Below are 6,000 nucleotides of genomic sequence, written 5' to 3' on the forward strand. Positions count from 1 at the left end.
AGACTGGTCTATTTTTATTTTTCATTTTATTTTAACTTTAAAAAACGAGTAATATATTTAAGCAATTGAAATATCTAATAATAAACAATATTGTATGGAATATAATCTTTTAATAATAAATAAATCGAATCCTGACAAACTCTAAAAGATCTAGCATCTTTTATATATAATTTAAAAATTTTTGCGTATACTTATGTAATATTATATCTTTAAAATTCTTAATTTGACAGTAATTGACATTCAATCAAATGATAAATATTAATTTTTAACGATATTCTATTTTAATATATATTTCTATTTTATTATACTTTAATAATTTAAAATAACGAATGACGATAAAAACCAAAACCACTATATTAAGTACGTATATGCACATATAAGATGGGGTTAAATTTTTTCATGCGCCAGTAATTAGCATTATATCCAATTGAATATTAGTTATTAAATATGTAAATACTCGAATACGTTAATCATTTTCATAATTTTTCGTCGTTTATACCTAACCTAACCCTGATTATACGAAATTAGGTTTCAAATTAATGAAATATTAGTTGATATACAAATTTCATCATATATACACACATGCATATGTATGTATGTATGTATATATGTATTTAATAATTTACTATAAATATATTATTTTGGTATACATTTATGCAATAATATATATATAAATTGTATATTTAACTAGTAATCATTATAGTCTTATTATTATTTTCATTTTGTGTTGAAAATTTGAGTCTATCGCCTGTATACCCTTCATAGTTAATGAATAACAGCAAAATGGCCCCAGTGATAACCACTAGAAATTTATTAAATTTTATTTTTATTTATTTCTTTAAAAAATCTTGTTGTAACTTGTTTAGATCATTAATTATATGAATTATTTATAATTTGTAAAATAATATTAGGAATTAATTTGAAAATTATTGAGAAAATCGAAATTTAAGAGGAAATTTTTGACTTTTAGAGCACAAAGTTTGGACAAAATCTCATTTTACATGAAAAGTATATATTGCAAAGAAAAATGTGTAATAGATTATCAAAGCAACACATTTAGGCTATATAATTACATTTAAAACATTTTGATAAATTCAATATTCGATTTTTAGTCAATTAAATAAACTTCAAAGTTTGTCATATTGAGATGTTAATTTGCACTGGATCAGAAATTTTTGTCACACATCTTTTCTACTGGCGTCTCAAATTTTAAAGGGATAACAATTTTAAGATGTACATGGAAATTTTAGTGCTTAAAGTGTGTATATTATTATAACATCAATATCAAGGGCATGCACCTGGAATGTCCGGACCCTTAATTGGGAAGGTGCCTCTGCCCAGCTGGTTGATGTCCTCATACGACTTAAGGCTGACATCACCGCCATCCAAGAAGTGCGCTGGACGGGACAAGGACGGAAGAAGGTGGGTCCTTCTGACATCTACTACAGCGGCCATATAAAGGAGCGCAAATTTGGTGTTGGATTTGTGGTGGGAGAGAGACTCCGTCGCAGAGTCCTGGCATTCACCCCGGTGGATGAACGTCTAGCCACAATCCGCATCAAAGCGAGGTTCTTCAACATATCGCTGATTTGCGCCCACGCCCCAACGGAAGAGAAGGACGATGTGACCAAAGATGCTTTCTATGAGCGCCTAGAACGCACCTATGAGCGCTGCCCCCGCCACGATGTAAAAGTCGTGCTTGGTGATTTTAACGCCAGGGTGGGTAAAGAAGGTGTCTTTGGCACAACAGTCGGAAAATTCAGCCTCCATGACGAAACATCGCCAAACGGCCTGAGGCTGATCGACTTCGCTGGGGCCCGAAATATGGTCGTCTGTAGTACCAGATTCCAGCATAAGAAAATACATCAAGCTACTTGGCTGTCTCCTGATCGAAACACGCGGATCCAAATAGATCACGTTGTGATAGACGGAAGACATGTCTCCTGTGTTTTAGACGTGCGTACGCTCCGAGGACCAAATATAGACTCGGACCATTATCTGGTCGCAGCGAAGATACGCACCCGCCTCTGTGCAGCAAAGAATGCCCGTCAACAAACACAAGGAAGGTTCGACGTCGAAAAGCTGCAATCGCAACAGACAGCCACGAAATACTCTACTCGACTTGCACTCCTGCTCTCTGAGAGCACTCATCAGCATCTCGGTATAAGGGAACTGTGGAACGGCATCTCAAACTCACTGCGTACCGCTGCAGCCGAAACAATTGGTTTTCGGCAACGACAAAAAACAAGCTGGTACGATGAGGAGTGCCGTCTCGCAGCGGAGAGAAAACAGACTGCCTACCTCGCAACATTGCAAACGACCACAACACGTGCGGGATGGGATAGATACCGAGAGCTGAAGAGGGAAGCGAGACGCATTTGCAGACAAAAAAAGAAAGAGGCCGAAATGCGTGAGTACGAAGAGCTTGAGAAGCTGGCAGACAGAGGGAATGCTCGAAAATTTTATGAAAAAATGAAGCGACTTAACGAAGGTTTCAAGACCGGAGCATCCTCATGTAGAGACCATGGTGGTAATCTGGTAACCGATGTCCAGGGCATACTGGGATTATGAAGGGAACACTTCTCCGACCTGCTGAATGGCAGTGAGAGTACAACACCAGGAGATGGCGAACCCGATCCCTCAATCGATGACGATGGAATAGATGTTCCATTACCCGACCATGAAGAAATTCGAATAGCAATTACCCGCTTGAAGAACAACAAAGCAGCGGGGGCCGATAGATTACCGGCAGAACTATTCAAATACGGCGGTGAAGAACTGATAAGGTGCATGCATCAGCTTCTTTGCAGAATATGGTCGGAAGAAAGCATGCCTGACGATTGGAATCTCAGTGTGCTCTGCCCAATCCATAAAAAGGGAGATCCCACAATCTGCGCCAATTACCGTGGGATCAGCCTCCTAAATATCGCATACAAGGTTCTATCGAGCGTATTGTGTGAAAGACTAAAGCCCACCGTCAACAAACTGATTGGACCTTATCAGTGTGGCTTTAGACCTGGAAAATCGACAACTGACCAGATATTCACCATGCGCCAAATCTTGGAAAAGACCCGAGAAAAGAGGATCGACACACACCACCTTTTTGTCGATTTTAAAGCTGCTTTCGACAGCACGAAAAGGAGTTGCCTTTACGCCGCGATGTCTGAATTTGGTATCCCCGCAAAACTAATACGGCTGTGTAAATTGACGTTGAGCAACACCAAAAGCTCCGTCATGATTGGGAAGGACCTCTCCGAGCCGTTCGATACCAAACGAGGTTTCAGACAAGGTGACTCACTATCGTGCGACTTCTTTAACCTGATGCTGGAAAAAATTATAAGAGCTGCAGAGCTAAACCGAGAAGGTACAATCTTCTACAAGAGTGTACAGCTCCTGGCGTACGCCGATGATATTGATATCATCGGAAGCAACAACCGCGCCGTTTGTTCTGCTTTTTCCCGCATGGATAAGGAGGCGAAGCGAATGGGTCTGGAGGTGAATGAGGACAAGACGAAATATCTCCTGTCATCAAACAAACAGTCGGCGCATTCGCGTCTTGGCTCCCACGTCACTGTTGACAGTCATAACTTCGAGGTCGTAGATAATTTCGTATACCTGGGAACCAGCATCAACAACACGAACAATGTCAGCCTCGAAATCCAGCGCAGAATAACTCTTGCCAACAGGTGCTACTTTGGACTGAGTAGGCAATTGAACAGTAAAGTCCTCTCTCGACGAACCAAAATCAAGCTCTACAAGTCGCTTATCATTCCCGTCCTTCTTTACGGTGCAGAAGCTTGGACGATGTCAACATCAGATGAGACGACACTAGGAGTTTTCGAGAGGAAAATTTTGCGCAAGATTTATGGTCCTCAGAACATTGGCAACGGCGAATACCGCAGACGATGGAACGATGAGCTGTACGAGTTATACGACGACATTGACATAGTTCAGCGAATAAAAAGACAGCGGCTACGCTGGCTAGGTCATGTTGTCCGAATGGACGAAAACACTCCAGCCCTGAAAGTGTTCGATGCAGTACCCGCCGGAGGAAGCCGAGGAAGGGGAAGGCCTCCACTCCGTTGGAGGGACCAGGTGGAGAGCGACCTGGTTACACTTGGGATCTCCAACTGGCGCCGAACTGCGAAGGAGAGAGACAGGTGGCGCACTATCGTCGATTCGGCTATAACCGGCTAAACGGTTGCAACGCCAATCACATACAATATCAATAAAGTGAAAATGTCTGATACAATTGCTGTTGCGAGTGTTGGTTCTCCGGTAGCGGGCTCCTCTGCTATTTCTGAGAAAAAAGTTCCTGTCAAAAAGGTAGTTAAGCCAAAAAAGCCTTCCGTTGCTCCTACTCATCCGCCGACACAACAAATGGTCGATGCATCAATTAAGAACTTAAAGGAACGTGGTGGCTCATCACTTTTGGCAATTAAGAAATACATCAGTGCTACATACAAATGTGATGCCCAAAAATTAGCACCATTCATCAAGCGGTATTTGAAGTCGGCTGTTACTAGTGGTAAATTGATTCAAAGTAAAGGAAAAGGCGCATCCGGTTCTTTCAAACTATCAGTGGCGGCTAGTAAATCCAGTAAATCTGGAGAAGATAAATCAAAGGCACAACAGAAAGCAGTGAAATCCACCGAGAAGAAGCCCAAAAAGAAATTGGCGAAATCGGCAGATGGTGTGGTGTCAAAGAAGAAGGCAGCGGTTGGTGGTAAGAAAGTTAGTAGCGAGAAAAAAGTGAAGAAAGCTGTTGCCAGTAAGAAAACAGCGGAGAAGAAGAAAAGTGAAAAGGTTAAAGCGAAAGATGCGAAAAAGACTGGATCAGTTAAAGCCAAACCAGCTAAAGCTAAATCGACTCCAAGCAAATCAAAGGCATTAAAAGCGAAAACGCCTAGTGTGAAAACCAAGAAAGCCGCGGCCAATAAAAAACCAGTCGCCAAGAAAGCGCCAGCTAAAAAGTAAACTATACAAAACAAAACTAAAGTGGCGTATAAGAAGTAAATAAGCCCTTTTCAGGGCTGCAAAAAACCTTAACATATCGATCAAAAAATTATATTTAACAAAATCATTCGAAAAATTATATATATTTTAGAAATCCAATTAATTCATAATGTTCAAATTGTATTTTGCGCTCTCCACATATCACATCACCTATATATATGTACATATATGTATATTATATGTTATTAAATTATATCGCTATACGTAACAGTCATTCCATTCATTCATAATATGTACATATATAGGTATTGTATAATAAATTAGCTATATCTCTTTGTTGATTTATATATTGTGGCCCTGAAAAGGGCCTTTTTGCCATTCGTTACAAAATCTTTTGGATAAATTACTTGAAACTTGTGTATTTAGTGACAGCTTTGGTGCCTTCGCTCACAGCATGCTTGGCCAATTCACCGGGCAAAAGTAGACGTACAGCTGTTTGGATCTCCCGACTAGTGATAGTTGAACGTTTGTTGTAGTGAGCTAAACGCGATGCTTCGGCAGCAATACGTTCAAAAACATCATTTACGAAACTGTTCATGATACTCATGGCTTTTGATGAAATACCAGTATCGGGATGTACTTGCTTCAATACTTTATAAATGTAAATTGCATAACTTTCCTTCCTCTTGCGCTTCTTCTTCTTGTCATTTTTGGTAATATTCTTCTGGGCCTTACCAGCCTTCTTCGCTGCTTTTCCACTAGTTTTAGGAGGCATTTTTTTCACTATTTATTTTCCTTCACTTTGGACACTTCACACTTCACACTTCACTTGATTATAATATAGTGTAAAAGTGACACGCTTAAGTACTATTTTGCTGGCAAAGAGTTCGTTTATTCGGTCAATTAGGCACGAAGCGCCATCGGCCCGAGTGTGCGCAGCTGTCTGTACAACAAAAAAGTATATATACAGCGACTGTGTTAGCATGAATGGCATATAGTGCTAGTGTGCAGTGCAGTTCATAGTGTAATATTCTTTGTGTGAAA

Source organism: Zeugodacus cucurbitae, chromosome 3 (genome assembly GCF_028554725.1).
Source record: "Zeugodacus cucurbitae isolate PBARC_wt_2022May chromosome 3, idZeuCucr1.2, whole genome shotgun sequence".
NCBI classification, from domain to species: Eukaryota; Metazoa; Arthropoda; class Insecta; order Diptera; family Tephritidae; genus Zeugodacus; species Zeugodacus cucurbitae.